The sequence below is a fragment of the Macrobrachium rosenbergii genome, chromosome 41 (assembly GCF_040412425.1).
Source record: "Macrobrachium rosenbergii isolate ZJJX-2024 chromosome 41, ASM4041242v1, whole genome shotgun sequence".
In the NCBI taxonomy this organism is placed as follows: domain Eukaryota; kingdom Metazoa; phylum Arthropoda; class Malacostraca; order Decapoda; family Palaemonidae; genus Macrobrachium; species Macrobrachium rosenbergii.
Window position 1 is genome coordinate 10025219 of NC_089781.1, and position 20162 is coordinate 10045380.

General features: G+C 34.0%; 2 protein-coding genes across 4 annotated transcripts in view; one reads left to right on the forward strand and one right to left on the reverse strand.

Moving 5' to 3' along the window:
- The window catches only part of LOC136826627 (uncharacterized), a 225553-nt gene that overhangs the window by 18332 nt on the left and 187059 nt on the right, over positions 1-20162 (reverse strand). The window lies entirely within an intron of this gene.
- LOC136826625 (BTB/POZ domain-containing protein 6-like) overlaps positions 1-20162 on the forward strand; it is a 111514-nt gene that overhangs the window by 2072 nt on the left and 89280 nt on the right. Inside the window, exon 1 of one of the 3 annotated variants that reach the window (XM_067083931.1) lies at positions 11755-12091. The exons of the other annotated variants lie outside the window; for them this stretch is intronic. The gene's annotated coding sequence lies outside the window, so the exon portion shown is untranslated. Of the gene's footprint in view, positions 1-11754; positions 12092-20162 lie in introns of those variants that run through there. 3 annotated transcript variants of the gene reach the window in all.

Here is a 20162-nt window from a genome sequence, read left to right on the forward strand (position 1 = left end):
TAGCAAGAAAAATCAACGGGTTATAAGTGTCTTTTTCGTTTTATTCACGAATGTTGCGTATCTTTTAGTATCTTAAGCAAATGAGTAAAGCCTTTAAGTTTAATATTTTAAGCAAATGGGTAAAGCCTTTAAGTTTAATATTTTAAGCAAATGGGTAATGTTTTTCAAGTTTACGTCATTGTATCATCTAAAAGTTAGAAGTTGATTTCATAGCAAGAAAAATCAGCCCCGTACCGGTTATCAACTCATTAGCTTCTCCCACTCAATTTCTCCGGATATATCCTGTAACCTTTCACCTTGTCGCTGCATAATCTCTCGAGCCTCATTCGACGCGACTTGTTTTTCTCTGTGTAGGGACCCTGTATCTGGGAGCATTTGCATTTCATTACGTCCACGGGAGTGCAATAAATCATCTCCTGCGCTGCGCTTCGTATAATATTCGGCCATTTGTACAACGATGTGACGATCGTCTGTAAACAATATGTAGAGAAATATGTGGCCATGAGTATGGAACGTCTCTGCTAATGATGGTTCGACCAAATAGCCAGTCTTTAATTGCTTCCTAAGTTAAAATATTTTATGCACAGCATGGGGGAAGAGAGAGAGAGAGAGAGATAGCACAAATAATCTTGTGGGAATAATACAGAATTGCATAATCGCCAAGACTCATGTCAGAATGTTAGCCTGAAAATAACTAATAAACTCAAAGCTCTGGAGGCGAAGTTTTAATGATTCAATGGCAATATGACACACCTTAGGTGAAATTTATCCATTTGCATATTTATATATTCAGATATGCAAATTCTCTTCAGTATTGAAATATTTCACATAAAACCCGTAGATTAATGCCTTACGTTAAATTCTCCTCAAATATGAAAATGAGATGCAGAGGCTAACAAGCAACCGTAATTTCGCAACACAGAAAACGAAGCAAAAAATCAGGGCCGAGGATTCTTCGCCAACATTTTTCAAAAACTGAAAACTAAGACTTTGAAAATTACAGTAATTTTGTTACAAATGATTTCCACACATACTGTTCAGTAACTAAGAAAACAAAAGGGTTTCTTTTCTTTATATTCAACACGTCGGTTCTGCAAATTACTAAAGCTAAATTTTATATATATATATATATATATATATATATATATATATATATATATATATATATATATATGTGTGTGTGTGTGTGTGTGTGTGTGTGTGTGTGTGTGTGTGTGAGAGAGAGAGAGAGAGAGATTGTGTATGCAATAAATTATATACTTCAATAACAATAACTCATTTTGATTAAAACATTTATTCAAAATTCATGCACGTTTACGGCCAAAAAAAGCTTAAGCAAGAAATGTGGTGTACACTTTCATATAAATCCTACTGCGGCTACTCGCAAAGAATAGCAATTAGGGAGTAAGAAAGCACACCAAATGTTAGTGGAACAGAGAAGTTGAACCTGAGTTTGCAAGCTATTTCGCAGTGAGAGAAAAGCTCCGAAAAATGGGTGGGTGGAATAACTGTCCCTTTGTAAAAGAGGAGAGGTGATTGTTATTGTTATTATTCAGAAGGTGAAACCTATTCAAAAGGAACAAGCCCACAAGGGCCATTGACTTGAAATTCAAGCTTCAAAAGAATATGGCGTTCATTTGAATGAAGTTACAGAAGTTAATAGGAAATACAGAAAGAAGAGATCAGTTATTATAAAAGAAAAAATGAATTAACAAATTAATAAATAAATTTATAAAAATGTAAATAATAAAATACCACAGAATTGCTTTAGGGTAGTTATGAACTGCATCGTCGCTTGAAGTCATTGTAAGAATGACTTATTGGAATGACTTAGTGAATGGGAAGATGTGTGTTGGAGATATGGGTGGGGAAGTATGACATACAGTAGTGTAGGTTTGGACAAAGATGAGAGTAGAGGAAGAAAAGCGGGATGTGATATAAGTGGTCCTACGGACACGAGATGCAAATTGGAGGGTGCTGATGATTCGCGATGTATTGGCTAATAATTTTTTTTTTTTGCTTAATTAGAAATTCCTGTGACAAAAGCAAAACATGTCCTAAAAATATGTAGAATGAATGATGAATGAATGAATGAATGATATTTGACCCATTTGTCCCCGGAGCTAAAGCCACGGAACACCATCAAGGCAATGACGTATGAAAGAATTTTTATTAAAGAACGTCAAATGTTAAGAATCACACAGACTAAAACATACCAATGCATAAAAACTGTTCATATCGGTCACACACATTTGTTCATTTAAAAAAATATATGAATTTAATTTAATTATTTACATTAAAATACTTAGTTTCCGTGACTTTTGTGTAAATTTGGGTCACAGACAAGGAAGGGTGGGCAATGCTCAAGATTTTCACGAATGGAGTGATGAAAGAAGTCAGGAAATGCGTAGAGTTAGACGCATGTTTTTAAGATAAATAAAGAAAAGTTGCAAATGGCTGAGTGATTCATGTTTGCAGATAACATAATTGTTTACACGTTAACTGATGACAGTAAAGAGAAGCTGCAGATACTAGTGAAAGGGTTGAAAACTTTTATAATGAATCTTAGTACGGACGATGGAAAACTGCAAGTGGTTGACTGGAATCAGTATATGAGTAAATGTACGAGAATCTGGCAGGAAGAGACGAGAGGCGGATTACAAGATGCGCATGTGCAACAATGAAGGCAGCAGTATCTTTAAATAAGAGGTCTGAAAGCGAAGCAAAGTGGTCATGGAAACAGAAGTTTCAATACATAAAGTCAACTTTCCTTTACACTTTAAATGGATGACGGAACCATGAGTGGAAGCAGACGAAAGGAATAATTTGACAGGAATTATCGGTAGACTAAGATGTGCCAGAGGAGTGAGGAATGTGAAGATACCAAGATGACGTGAAACATTATTGGTATGGATGAAAAGATGTATCCCTATTTCAAGGTGATTCGGTCACATGGAAAGGATGTATGTATAATTCGAATACCTTGGAAGGAAGGAAGAAGACAGACCTAGAGAGTGCTACTTAGATTAGTGTGTGGAAGCGGTGTTGGAGTGGAGAGGCATTAATATCAAAAAAGCTAAAAAGTAAGTACAAGTTGGAAGTGGGTGGTGTCATTGTTCGCGTTCTCTGCATATGGAATTCATCCTGAATCAACAGTTAGGATGGATGTGATTTGTGTATGTATGTATGTATGTATGTATGTATGTATGTATGTATGTATGTATGTATGTATGTATGTATGTATGTATGTATGTATGTATATATATATATATATATATATATATATATATATATATATATATATAATATATATATATATATATATATATATATATATATATATATATATATATATATATATATATATATATATATATATATATATATATATATATATATATATATATATATGTGTGTGTGTGTATACAGTATATACGTAAAAATATAGAAAGAAGACTTAACCCTCCCTAACTCATTGACTAATTTCAAGCAAGGTCTTTCAAATTATGATTGGTAATAATAAATAAAGAGAAGGCCCACTTAAGACTCGCTAGATGACAATACAGAAGAAAACAAAAAAAAAAACGATAAAATGTAAATACAAACGTACTTCCTGTACTCTCTTATGAAACCAATGAAGTGGAAAATAACAGGGGATCATCTTAACTTCGCCTGATAAATAAAAGGAACTTATCATTTAATTTCCATTTCCAATCGGAAAGTCTCTAAATTCTACCCAGATGAACCTAGACTCAACATCATCGTGTGCGGAGTTCCTCAAGGTATTAATCATTCTGGAGCCTTCGATGTCTTTACTGTTGCAGATTTACATGATAGGTGATTTAAACAATATGGCAGTACAGTATGCAGACGCTGCAACTCTTCTTCCAGTCATTTGCTCATCGAAACACAGAGTTCATTTTCTGCTTATCTAAGCACAGACCTAAAACGGGACAGCAAAATGCGTAGTCAATAGTATATGAAGCTGAACGCCAACAAAACTAAGACCATTGTTAAGCTCATCACGTAACGTACAGCCGTTCCATGACTCGCTTTGTGTGGGCAACACTGTCATGATAGTTCTGAATACCTGACTTACCATGACAAAAGCTAAGATCCAACGCTTACTTTTTCACAGACCTTAAAATCTATCTAACCTGCTATAAAACTGTGGATTGTTCGCATGTCTTCCTATACCTAAAGAGATGATGGTGTCAGTGCCAATCTTACGCATTTAAGATTTAGGCCAAAATAGGAAGATTTCCGGCTTGGACATCTACCTATGTCAACAAGGACACTTCTATCTCCGCCTTTGGTCACAACGAACCTAAGACTTAGGGCATGCTACCTGCTTTGCAGAGAATCAGCATCCTATTCTACTGGGGGGAGGGGGAAGGGGGAGGTGTTTCCTTTTATATAGGATGTTAACACTATTCAAAAACATGCACCACTGCCGTAAGTTTTTCTGAACTGTAATGTTGTTTTTATATGTGAATAGTCATTTGCTTATTAACTTATTCATTTGTTCTTTATTCTCTGTTTTTTTTTTTTGCGTAATTTTTGGAACCTTACTCCTCATTTCGAATAATAATAATAATAATAATAATAATAATAATAATAATAATAATAATAATAATAATAATAATAATAATAATAATACATGCAGATACACATAATGTGTACGAATGTGCAAGCGCACAACCGGAAACATTTAGCCCAACCCTTCAATTTCTCCTCTATCGTTTTCTCGTCGATTTCCCGACTGTCCTCGATAACAGCGTCAGAGGAAGCAATAAGCATGAGGCTGCACAAGAACAATTTGTAAAGCAATGCAAACATTATCTTGAGGGTAAAACTCTGACGAAAGATACTGACATAATGTTTACACAGATCTCTTCACTTGATTATTCAAGTTACCCAACGTGGTGTTTGATTCTTATGAACGTAAGAACGGATAATAGAACAGAATACAATATAAGATTTAGACCAAAGGTCAAGCACTAGGACCTACGGGGTCATTCAGCGCTGAAAGAAAAATGGACGGTAAAAAGGTTTGAAAGATATAACAGGAGGAAAACTTCGCAGTTGCACTGTGAATCAATTGTTAGGAGAGGGTGGAAAAGATGGAAGGAAGAGAATATGAACGTAGGTACAGTAAAAGGAATGAAAGGGGTTGCAGCAAGGGGCCGAAGGGTAGCGGCAAGGAATCTTAAGTAATGCCTACAGTGCACCGCATAAAAGAATGGAAAATAAAAAAATCAGTGACAGAATACATAAAGATATCCTTTCCTCCCATATGTTAATAATCATGGAAGACTTAATCTAATATAAAGTTAATATATAAAATATATATATAATATAAACTTCCTTTAATGTTACAATGCATGAAAACTTACTTCACTAACAAATTACATTTACTATTTTATATTTCGTTTGGTGGGACATTACTTCCAAATAGTTAATGTGTCCGTATTTTCTTTTTCCTAATGGACGCTCCGTGTATGGATAGAAAAACTATTCTGGAAGAATACTAATTTCCAACTAATAAAATCATCCAATAGTTTCTCTACAAAGTGGTCCATCTCAAAACACAACCTACAATTTCACCTACGCTACGCTAGCCAGGTAACAATTTCTCCCTTTTTCATTCAACATTCAGTCCCTTTCCATGAAAGAGAGTTGGCACAACAATCGCTTAACACTTGACAACCTAGGTTTCCATAGTCACTCCAAGTTTTTTCACAGTATTTTGCATACATCCAACAACTTAACTTTGATTGATTCTGTGACTCGTTAATTCCCTCCTCTTGTCATCATCCATATTCAAATTCAAATACCTATATGAGTCAACCGCTTCCATTCCTCCAATAGCCTTATTGACATTTCATTGTTCCATTTTTCTGGTTTTCATTTAGTCTCATGACCTTATCCTTAGTCACAAGTATTTTCAAGTTCCACCTTTAGCAAGTATTTTCAAACTACTTCACTAGTTTCTGCAATTTCTCTTCAGTATCCCTAAACATTATTGCTTAGTCTGTAAACATCAGTCTGTCCACGCTCCGTTTACGACCTTTTTCCTTGTAAAAGGATCTAGTGTCAAATCTCTGACCTCTTTCATTATTCCAACCATGAAGATATCAAAAAGTCGTGGAGATATAATACACCTTTCCCTCAGACACACAATTAGACCACACCAGTTACAGCAGACTTTGCTTTCATTATGAAAACTTATCTTCTACACAATACATCTTTTAACGCACTCCATAATGCCTCTCTATCGATCCTATCAGATACACCTTCCCTGGTATATTAAGAAATGTTATTTCCTTATGATTCTTGCATTCCCGCTATCAAATCACTCTTACACAAAGGAAAAATTATTCTCATCCATGTCTTCGGAACATTTCCCTCATCCACACGAACATTACATACCATGGTCAGCATCTCACTTGTAACCTCATCTACTACTGGTGTCTAACTGCCCCCTATACATCCTCAGTAGTCACTTCTACGACTCTCTAAAATTTGCTTTAATCCCTTCTAATTGTACTTCTTTCGTTCAATCATGACTCTCTTCTGTCCTCCACACTGAATAATCCTCAAAATATTAATCCTCCACACTGAATAAACTTCAAAATGTTAATCCTCCACACTGAATAATCTTCAAAATATTAATCCTCCACACTGAACAATCTTCAAAATATTAATCCATCAACTCAGCACTTCAAACACCATAACCTCCATTTACATTTTTTATCTTGAGATAAAAAAAATGTATCCTTTCTCACTGCATTTAGAACTTTAAATATTTAGAACAAATACCTAATATATATATATATATATATATATATATATATATATATATATATATATATATATATACACTCTTTTTCATTATTTACATTCTTTTTCTCTTTCTTCCTTTTGACTACCTTATCTACTGCCCTGTAAACCGACAGGATTTTCCATTCTGTCAAGTAACTGAATCTCTAATAACCCCACTCTTCCTTCACTAAACCAACCATTTGCTATTTCACCATTTACTGTTTTTATAACCTTTTCCGGTCACAAAAACTTATTGCAGTCTTTGACCCGATCCTCAAATTGTGCACTCCGCACATACTGCACTTTGGTCTTCCAGTTTTCATCAGAGCTCACAGTTCATGTTTTCCTTCTTATAAGCTCTTCACACTTTCTCATCAAATTCATTTACCAATCACAATTACAATCAGATTTTCTCCTATTCCCGCCCAACTCTAGCTTCGATCTATTTTAACTTCAGCTTCAACCAACCAATGACCAGATGTGCATTCAGCTACTCTCACCATTATATTCTTCAACTTAATCTTCCATCTACTTCATGCTAACATATAATCGCCAGTCTCCCATTCCCCCGGTCTATTTACAGATATTACAACACTTTAATCTCTTACCCAAACACATTTCAAAAGACTCTATTTTTATTTGATCAAAGAACTTTTTAAGTACAAAAACGCCACTATTTTCTTTGTTACATGTTTGCATTTACATAGCTAGCAAACCGCCCTTTCATCTCCTCAAAACTCTGAAACAACTAAAAAGTTCTAAAAGAATTATTCCCCACCGCTGATGGCCGCACTGAGCATCTTCCCAGTCATATATCTTATACGTAATGTGCCATCTAAACTATATGGCTTCGTTCGTGAACGTCTTGTGAAACAAGGCGCAAGAATTCTTCGTAAGATCTGAAATAGTTTTCAAAATATAATTCTGAATTCAAATGAAAACCATAATAAAAGACACATTACTGTCATAGAGGTGAGAACTGACGATAACAAGAGATCACGGAGACTGAAATAATAATGATTAATCCACAACGGACGAAAAATTTTATTTACTCTCGGAAAGGTAGTTAATATTCGTGAACTGTAATCCTGTTAGTGGGCAAGAGAGGTCTTTCGCAAAGTCACTCGTTTATGCACAGTTATAAAAAAGATGGAAAAAAAGGCTATCAATATTTCAGATTATATAAAAAAAATATCGGTATAAAATAACTTCACGAAAATCTCTGAATCAACAATAAGTGAGTGAGTGGGTGGGGTAGAGAGACTGCAAGTGAGCCTAAAGTTTATTATGTATACCACCATAATGTTTATGGATTCCACACACACACACACACACACATACACATATACTTAGGCACAGATGTTAAAAATGAAAAAATGTTGTCCATTAGCACACCTGCATATAAACATGACGTGTTCTCAAGCATAATTTATAAGCATAATATATATATATATATATATATATATATATATATATATATATATATATATATATATTGTGTGTGTAAATTTATATGTATTTTACACACACACACAGATATATACATATATAAACATGCATATAATATATATATATATATATATATATATATATATATATATATATATATATATATATATATATATATATATATATATATATATATATATATTATAATGTGCCACAAAAAACTTACAAGAACACGTGACATCTACAAGCAAAAGGAAAGGATAGATGCATTTTATGCCTTCATTAAAACCAATCACCTGCTCTTCTATACGTCTGTACATATTACACATTTCTTCGGAAGGAAAAGGATCATGGATATTCATTCCTAGGCTGATATTTATGTATCAAAACTTTTCAAAAACCAGACTCAGCTGTATAATGTTTCAGCCTAATTATAGCAACAGACCAACATTTTAGCACGTGTCCAAGTAATGATTTTCTCTCAAGTGAACAAAAATGGCCACGTTATCCTTGGCGTATCTCATACATCTTTCTATGCTATTCAGTTGTCTTTCCCAATAATAGAGAGAATAGAATATAAAATTTGGCCGAAAGGCCAAGCGCTGGGACCTGTGACGTCATTCAGCGCTAAAAGGGAAATTGACACTAAGAAGGTTTGAAAGTTGTAGCAGGAGGAAAACCTCGCAGTTGCACTAAGTTGAGTATATCTTAGTTTAACCAGACCACTGAGCTGATTAACACCTCTCCTAGAGAGGGTTGGCCCGAAGGATTAGGTTTATTTTACGTGGCTAAAAACCAACTGCTTACCTAGCAACGGGACCTACAGCTTATTGTGGAATCCGAACCACATTATGACGAGAATGAATTTCTATCACCAGAAATAAATTCCTCTAAGTCTTCACTGGCCGGTCGAAGAGTCGAACGCTGGGGCAACAGCGTGCTAGCCTAGAGCTCTACCCATTCCTCCAATGAAGAAGTTTCGCAGTTGCACTAGGAAACAATTTTTGGAGAGGGTGAAAAGTCAGATGGAAGGAAGAGAATATGAACGGAGGTACAGTATAAGAAATGAGAGAGGTTTCAGCTAGGGGCCGAAGGGACTCTGCAAAGACCCTTAAGTAATGCTTACAGTGCACCACGTGAGGTGCACTGACGGCACTGACCCCCAACGGGGCTTTCCCGATAATCTTAGTTTGACGGACATGATTTGTCACATGAAATACATGGAAATTTATACACAACCTTTGCCACTGTCAGAAGGGTTGTTTATAAGTACCTTTTCATTGTTTTGTTCACAAATGTTACGTCTACTAAGTTGCTAAGCGATTGTGTAATATCTTTAAAGATATTACTGCATGGCATTGCTACTATTTTTCTACATATCCCAAATTACAGCTGCAGTATTATATATATATATATATATATATATATATATATATATATATATATATATATATATATATATATATATATATATATATATATACAAACATATATACTGTATATATATATGTATGTATATATAAATGTGTGCAAATGTGTATGTGTATATACATATACATATGTATATATATGTGCGTGTGTGTGTGTATATGTATACGGTCTATTACAAGTAATGCTCCTAAAAGCATGGGTGTAAATACTGATTTTTTTACTTTTTTGGTGCGGCAAAAACAGAGACGAACGCATGCGGCAAAAATGGTAGATTTCTGTAAACACTAAATTTCAATCTGTCATTACTTCTATGAATACGGTCATTCCAAAAAGGGTGGGTTGCAATCCTTTCCCTTCTCCAAAACAAATTTTGTCTGTGGCACCAACTCTTTTAATGTACCAGAGATGTGGTGATACGTCGTAAGTATACCAATACATGTTGCCTTCTGTGGTCGAACAATGCTTAATATTCTGCTCGCGATAATGCTTACTCACTGCAGGTGAGAGTTGCTTCCCCTCAATTCCCCACGGAGATACCGAAATTAAAGTAATATTTCCCAGTAGACTTCAAATTTACAAGTGGTTACTGCTGTACCTGTGGCAGCAGATACAAATTCTGACACATGATCACATCATCACCTGCTTCGCATCGAACCTTACATGTATGGAATTACTATTAATCTGTACGTGATAACATTTCTAAATTGTCTACATTATTACAGTATGTCTAAATCTGACATGGCGCTCACCATCTTACGAATATCAGCGAGATATTTTGCCAAAATCATATGAAGCAGACCCTAGAGGCTTGTTAGATATGCGTCCTTGGACATCGTATGACAAATTTCACAGTTTACTCCCGGCTTTCGTTGTACATCTTGGTACCATTTTCTTTCTGGTTATTGAAAGTAGTAAGCCCGTGATACATCTTTCCATTCTTATGGCTTTCAAATGCCTTCTTTTACTACCAAGTTCTTCAAATGAAATTTTTTGTTGATGTCGATGTGTTTTTCTCATACAATTCGTTGCACAACATCAAAAGGTCGATCTTCCACTTCCAACCGTTATAGTTGTTACTGATCTTGGAAAAGTTTCTTCATCGCGAAATTCAAGAATAAATCGTAAGTTTTCTATATATGGGCTTGTGTGAGAATGTCTTCATATTCTCCAACTCCACTTTCCACGATGGGAATGGGAGTACAAAAAGACTGAAGAGAGGCGTGGTATCCAATATGTTAATTATTCACAAGGAAACTATTTGGTTAAGTTTCAAGCCAGCAAAGCCTAAAATAGCAGCTGCCAAACAAGATTTTCCACTAAGTATTACACAGCACAATTTCCCTGAAATAAATGTCTTGAAGTATCCGCTGACGATAACCACTTCCTCTATTATTTTTATACTGACACTTTGTATACCGTGTAAAAAAGCAGCACTGCAGTACGTAATCACTTGTATGGTTTACATTTCGCATACGAATAAAATGTGTCATGTATCGAAAATTCCAGTACATTAGTTCATTTCCGATTAAAATACATATTTACTGTCATAAGACTTATCATAACGCATCCTGCGCTTACATCCCGCAAATGTCCACACATCTTAATCATCTTTTTTCAGTTAACTCTCATACAGCCAAACGAAGCTTTCTTAAAATTGCGCTTTTGTAATTAGACCGTAACTTCTGAAAGTTCGACCTAAGGAAACGATCTTATCCACTAGTTTAAATGTCTCAAGTGGACAGCATTCGACGAGGAAAAAAGCTGCGCTGTCCAAAAATGGCATTAAAGAAAGAAAAGGAAAACCATAAACAATCGCCTTATAAAGGAAAAATAAAAACAACTAGCACAAGAAACAAAAGAATATATAAAAAACAGATAACACTGAAAGGAATGCGGGGAACTAAACAGGTCTTTGGCTAACCCACACGGGCGCTGGCACCATCACTGCACTTCTTAAAAAAAAAATTTTCTTAAAGGCCCCTTATTGGAGCCTGTTGAAGGAGGCAGGGGCGGGGTAGAGGCAAGAGGGAAAGAAACAAACGCGATGTAGGAGCTTTGGCACCGATGGGAGTCAAGACGGGTGCCAAGTGCCAGCTGCTCCTGATGAGGTAGTCGGGTCTCTGGCAAGTGCAAAAGGAAGGTGCTTTGACCAGACACTGCGGCCGGTTTGTGTGTCTGAGTGTTAGAGATTCGTGTTTTTGCCTTTGTAAGTGTTATGTGATTACGAAGAGCTTTAACTCGGTCTGTTCAAAACCTTCGCATTTGTTTAGATACCTGAGAAATATCGAGTGCATTATGTGTGCTTGTCTTTGTTAACGAAAAGGAGATGCATGATACCTGTGGGCTATAGAAGATACAAACATCACGGACACATTTAAGAACAGAGGTAAGATATGTTTAATCGAGTTCTGGCTAGAGTAATTTTACTCTTTTCACGCTGGTTGTATGGATGGATGGATGTATGATATTTAGGGGCCTTCTTCCATTCAGCGCCGTAATGAAGAGAAAATGAATTATTTCAAGGTTATGAATTCATGAAGGAAATGATTAATAAATAAAATGAAGTGATGTGACCAATAAATAAAGGTATGAAGTTTAATGAATGATGTGATATATACATAATAAAAAATCTAATGTCATTAAAATTCTATGTGATGTAATAAATATATTAAGAAATAAATTAAATATCGTTAAAAATTTTAACACGCTTTCAAGAAGAGATGATATCATTTCTTCAGATAAATCTACCGAAATTACAAGTTTACACAAAATCACTTGGGATATAAGAAATTACTTAAAAGCACTTTTAATCAAGAGAAAGGTATTTCAGTGGTGAAATTCGCCATCAAACAAAGGAAATACCTGCTTCCTGATGCACCCCTCTCTGTTCCATATTTGTAAAATATCGTTAAACTTAATTCCAGGGGCGTTATTATGCCCAGCTTGAAAAAAAAACACTTTCGTCCATAAAAAAACACCTCAGCATATTGTCCATTGGTTTCATAGGATTTTTAAGAATTTTTATATTGAATAAGTCAAAGATCACTATAATCCATACATATTAGATTTTTCATACGAATGTGAACAAAAAAAATCTTATAAAATTAGTCAAGGGACAACTACTGTACATACCATTGACAGTTTTAAGAATTTTGATGATAAAAACAAATCGCAAAAATGACAAATGGAAGCCGACCACTCACTTCAATATTTTACCTAATAACCCATAATACAAGTAAATAATACACAACATAATATACACGTACAAACACACACGCACACAACGCACACACATATATATAATGTATGTATGTATGTATGTATGTATGTATGTATGTATGTGTATATACTCGTATGTGTGCGTGTATGTATATATATACACATACATACATACACACACGCACATTATATGTATGGGTCCGTGTGTATATATACACATACATACATTATATGTATGTGTGTGCGTGTGTATATATACACATACATACGTACACACACGCACATTATATGTATGTGTGTGCGTCTGTGTTTGTACATGTATATTATGTTGTGTATTATTTACTTGTATTATGGGTTATTAGGTAAAACATTAAAGTGAGTGGTCGGCTTCCATTTGCCATTTTTGCGATTTGTCTTTATCATTAAAATTCTTAAAACTGTCAATGGTATGTACAAAGTTGTCCTTGACTAATTTTAGAAGATTTTTTTGTTCACATTCGTATGAAAATCTAATATGTATGGATTATAGTGATCTTTGTTTTATTCAATATAAAAATTTTAAAAACTCTATGAAAAACTCAATAATATCTGCTGGTTTTTTTGAACGACAGTCCTTTTTTTCAAACTGGGCATAATAACGCCCCTGGAATTAAGTTTAACGATTTTTTACAAATATGGAAGAAAGTGTGTGTGTGTGTGTGTGTGTGTGTGTGTGTGTGTGTGTGTGTGTGTGTGTGTGTGTGTCCGGTAAAATATCATAACTGTTTGGTGAAAGCAAGCTCCGTAATTCGGTATCTTATACCGTGTATATCCCAGTAAACGACGGCGGTTTTCAGACGAAGCAGACTTTACCCGAGTGGTGGATACAGCTCTAATGATCACTTCCTAAAATAGAACACTAAAGGCGTCCAACTTTTTATTCAAGGATCGGTCTATTCCAGTTATTCATACTATGATGAATACCAAGCTCTTGTTATTTATTTATGCACGCAGCGTAATCCCCCAAACTGAAATATTAAGCGACTGGAATTAATGACGGCTTAAGCGACAAACAAGTCAAATTAAAGACCAAAACACAGGTTTCGAAAGCAGGGAAAGAAAGTATTCGTGTTTCTGAACAAGAAAAGAACAGAAATAAAATTCATCTGAAACTTTTAATCTTTATAAAACAATCACTCTCTAACAATGTTTAGCACAAGTCCATGACCTCTGGTCACCAACATGAACATCAGCATTCCATAAAATTCTCCGGATCGCTTACGTCGCATAGCAATTAATGGCATACCCACTGATTCGGTAATTCTCAAGGTATATCCGAAGAGGTGAATTGCGATTTTGTTTAACGATTTCGCTTAATGTCTTATTTTCTAACGTTGCAATTCAGGTTGTGAAATAATTATTACTATTATTATTAACAATAGTAATAATAATCATTTCAAAACCTAAATTGCAACGTTAGAAAATAAGACATTAAGCGAAATCGTTAAACAAAATTGTAATTCACCTCTTCGGATATACTTGAGAATAACTGAGTCAGTGAGTATGCCATTAATTGCTATGCAGCGTAAGCAATCCGGAGTATTTTATGGAATGTTGATATTCATGTTGGTGACCTGAGGTCACGGACTTGTGCTAAACATTGTTAGAGAGCGATTGTTTTATAAAGATTAAAAGTTTCAGATGAATTTTGTTTCTGTTGTTTTCTTGTCAGAGACGTGGATACTTTTTTTCCCCTGCTTTCGAAACCTATGTTTTGGTCTTTAATTTGACTTGTTGAGCGTTTAAGTTGTCATTAATTCCAGTCGCTCAACATTTCAGCTTGGGGAAATTACGCTGCATGCATAAGCAAATAATAAGAGCTTGGTACTCGTCGTAGTATGAATAATTGGGATAGACCGATCCTTGAATAAAAAGCTGGACGCCTTTATTATTATTATTATTATTATTATTATTATTATTATTATTATTATTACTGGAAGGAATGCAGACCCTCTCTTAAGCATGTCTTGTTAAAAAGGATGGCTGCATGTTGCGAATTGTTCTTTATATTGATCTTATATTGCAGAAGTGCACTAATACAGAGAATAAACCTGATGAATAAACGCCGTTCATATTCGCCAAAATATGAACATTAGCCAGTTGTTGACCTATGTAAGCGTGCAAGAGAAGCGAATCATAAGAAAATTTGAGAAAACTCAATATAAGATCAATTCGCACGATGCAGCCATTCTTTTTAACAAGATATTATTATTTTTTTTTTTAGGTCTATCACAGTCATCCTATTCGACTGGGTGGTTTTTATAGTGTGGGGTTCCGGGTTGCATCCTGCTTCCTTAGGAGTCCACCACTTTTCTCACAATGTGCGCTGTTTCTAGTAGCACACTCTTCTGCATGAGTCCTGGAGCTACTTCGGCATCTAGTTTTTCCAGATTCCTTTTCAGGGATCTTGGGATCGTGCCTAGTGTTCCTATGATTATGGGTACAATTTCCACTGACATACCCCATATTCTTCTTCTTCTTCTTCTTCTTCTTCTTCTTCTTCTTCTTCTTCTTCTTCTTGAACGGTGTAATATAGTTTACTATATAATTGTGAATTTTCATTACACATTGTTTTTCACGAGATTGTGAATTTCTTAGCATTATTATTATTATTAATTATTATTATTATTATTATTATTATTATTATTATTATTATTATTATTATTATTATTGAAGAGAATGACTGCCTGGATGCCTGAGCTTCTCAATCTATCGGACGAGTTTCTTTGTATCAGCAGGTTACTTTATTATTGTTTAATAAGGTTTGTCTGAAAAAGGGATCTTCTTCCGAGATTATTATTATTATTATTATTATTATTATTATTATTATTATTATTATTATTCAGAAGATGATGAACCGTAATCATAAGGACCAGGCCTGTAGGGGCCACTGACTTGAAATTCAAGCTTCCAAAAAATATGGCGTTCATTTGGAAGAAATTACAGATAATAGGGAATACAGAAATACGAGATTAGTTATTAGAGGAAAAAAAGATAGAGTAACAAATTAAAAAATACTCAGATAAAAAATGTAAATAAAATATTAAAATTACAGGGAAAATCGTTTTGGGGTGGTAATATATTACATCTTCGCTTGACCTTTTCGGGTTCCAACTGCTCAACATCCTCAGGGAAATCGTTCCACAGTCCAACGGTGTGAGGAACGAAACTTCTGAGAAACTTTTAGGAAATTTGTGCGTTTAAAACAAGGGCGTCATACGAGGAGCAAAAGCGTCGTAAGGATCTTGAAAATGACATTCAAAATTGGTGAGCGTAACATAAAATGATATAAAGTAAAATATAAAAAAACCTCACGCTTCCGAACTGGCTCCTTATCCCCTAAAAGAAGCTCAGGGGAGAATGATCTATTCTTAAGAGGAACAATGGAATATCTATGTAATAAAACTCTTATCTTGACATAAGGCGTCACTAAATCACGATACAAGTGACGTAAGCGTCACAGTCCTTGTGAAGCGGGATAAATCGGCGAAAAAATAATGAAATGACAACTATAATGATATGAGGATATAGAAAAATTTCTTACGTATCTTAACGCAATACAGCGTAACAGTGATGATGCGTTGTTCCCATCACCATTATGATATAAAAGGTATAGATTACATACTCAAGATATCACAAGCATTAACTCTTTATCACAACAAGGTTGTCCAACCATGACATGTGAAGCCGCCTTGACTACCATATATTATTATTATTATTATTATTATTATTATTATTATTATTATTATTATTATTATTATCCATAATAAGCATATATTCATACGGAAGTATGATTCATTGCCATTCGCTACAGAGAAGGAAATCCATCCCCAATCCACCGCGTTAATGAAAAACATACAGTAAGTTCATTTACAATGAACATCCAACAAAAACAAAACAAGAAAATTACAAGTTATATATACATATATAGATATATGTGCGTATTTATATATACATACACACACACACATATATATATATATATATAAACACAGAGAGAGAGAGAGAGAGAGAGAGAGAGAGAGAGAGAGAGAGAGAGAGAGAGAGAGAGAGAGAGAGAGAGAGAGAGAGAGTTTGGAATACGATTTCTGTTATCGAAAAAAATATTATATATGTACAGTATATATATATATATATATATATATATATATATATATATATAATATATACATATATATATACATACTGTATAGCATAGTGAGAGGGAGAAATTCTGGTCGGAATACGACTTCTGTTACCGCAAACATTACTAGACATGAAGAACTGACGTTTTACTATTATAGTAAAATGGCATCAATGTCCCCTGCTTTGAAAATACACGTCTAAACAGTCTCGAAAATCATCTGCAGAGGCACGCAAATCCGTCTAAGGAAGGAGGAAAAACACAAAAATAATATCTGGACATTTACTTGTGCATGCATGCAATAAAGCACAATAGATTTATGCATGCATTACCTATCTGTGCAACCCAACGAAAAATGAATACTAATATATTTTTCATCGTGTCCTGAATAGCTGAAGGGCCGCTATTTAAATGTATATTCCTATAACGCTAAATACTTAAATGTAGACGTAAATGTATAACATGCACGTATACTAGCGAACACACACACACACATATATGGTAGTGTGTATACCGTGGTGTGTATATACAGAATATATGTATATACGAGTATATATATACATATAAATATATATATTGTATATATATATAAATATATATGTACATCTATATATATAATATAAATATATATGTACAAACATACATATATATGTATATGTATATATATATATATATATATATATATATATATATATAGAAATATATATGTACACACACATACATGGTAGTGTGCATACCGTGGTGTGTATATACAGAATATATGTATATACGAGTATATATATACATATAAATATATATACTGTATATATATATAAATATATATGTACATCTATATATATATAATATAAATATATATGTACATACATACATACATATATATATAGAAATATATATGTACACACACACATATATATACACGTGCATGACATACAGTATATATACATATACTGTATATATGCACACACTAAGGTATACACACCACCATGCACACGCACACAAACAACGAGACAGATGAGATTCCCACTCAAAGATAAGACCACCTGAACACACCATCTTACACAATGGCCCAGGTTGAAACGTTGCTTCATCCAGCTCGCCTAACACCTGGTTGGCGATTAGTATCTCGCAGGCGGCCATTAGCTGGCTGTCATTAACATAGGTACGTCCCTGTTTCGAATTACGAAATCAAGACCACATATCAGAATGTTATTAACATATGAAGTTATCTTCCATAGAAAATTTATTATAGAGCCTAACAAATTAATGTGAATATGAGTCAGAAGCGGAAAAATGGAAATCATTTACAAACCTCGTTCAAGTTTGATAACATTCAATAAATTGTTAATAATGAAACACAAATGCATCTAAAACAAAGAAAGATAAAGTATTCCAGCCACTCATTCAAATCGGATGTAAAAAATACACTTCTAAATCTAACAATTAATCAATGAATGATAAAATTAAAGGAAAAAATAAAAATAAAAGTAAAATCAAAATACCATATATCGAAGAAGTTTTCAAATATCTACAATTAAACCAGCATATTAAGTAATCAGTAATGTAAGAAAACACTTTTTTCAGTGACGTACAACGTCAAACCAACTCATAACATCAACTAAAGAAAAGGCAAACGAATCAAAATATAAGAAGCGTCGCCAAAACTACAACAAACCAAAATAAATTTTCAATGACTTGAGAATTCAAAATACAAAGTGCCAAAGAAAAACTTTCCAGTTACACAAATGGATTTTGATAGTGCTCGATAAACGCTGTATAAAAATCAATAAACAAAACTATCAAATTCAAATATCAACGACAAAAGTTTATAAATCCAACAAATCAATAATGATCAGTCATTAGCATAATCTACCATTTTGTAGTGTCACAAAAGCCTAAGCCACAACAATTATTAAAAACCTATCCATTAGCGTCTTTAATAATTAATGATGTATCGAGCCAAAATATCAGTATTTCAAGAATGAATGTGATCGTTTGAAATTATACATGTGTAAGAACTTATTCTATTAAATAAAAAAGCAAGTGTGACTCAAAATGAAAAATAAAAATGAGCAATAGCAAAAATCGATTTATTTTATCAAAATATTAACACATAAGACATACACCTGTCAATTGAAACTATTAACTAGGTAACAAATGAATCCGTAACACCTAATTTCACCGGGGTCATTACACGCATTTCCACATATGAACTGGCGAGGAACAACGATATATATACATGTGTTTCTACACTTTTATCACGATTGCTACAATGGAAAAAAAAGAAGCAAAAATTTAATTTCATATTAAAGGGGATACTGAACCTTCCATATATGAAAAGTAGGTCAGTGCAGTTGATACAAATAAGCACAGATGATATGATTAAACTAGAAATGTTTACCAAGTATGACACGAGGAAACTCCAGTTCATAGCCAATCTCACATCTCGATATATGTGCTCTAGTTTAAGAGATGACAGGCAAGCAAACATTCGGCAGGCTTTTAATGTACAGTACATAACTGACAAGAATCATTTTCTGTAGGTCTCTTTCTCTATCTCTCTCAGTGTGTATATGCTATATATATACATACATACATATATACATACATAATATATATACACACATATGTGTGTGTGTATGCAGTCAGGTGCCTAATTCCCTAATTTAGGTTACGACAAACACTGTAGAATTTTCATGCATTTCAGGCTTAATGCACTTCCTTCCTGGCTTAGCTCAAGAACCCCTGGATTCTTGCACTTCAGGTAAGGAGGGTACCACGTGACTACGAGTACCCAAAGTACACATCTACAGTGACACTATATATATATATATATATATATATATATATATATATATATATATATATATATATATATATATATATATATATATATATACATTATATTTGTAGATATGTCTTTCAAGCTGAATATCATCGTTCACCAGCGTATCAGATCCCACCTATCGCTCATAACACCATACCCATATCCACCATACTATTCCCTCGCTAATCAGTTACCAATGACGAGCATTCACGTGCAATAACGTGACTCCTTCCTCGACTTCCTCGTCTCTGT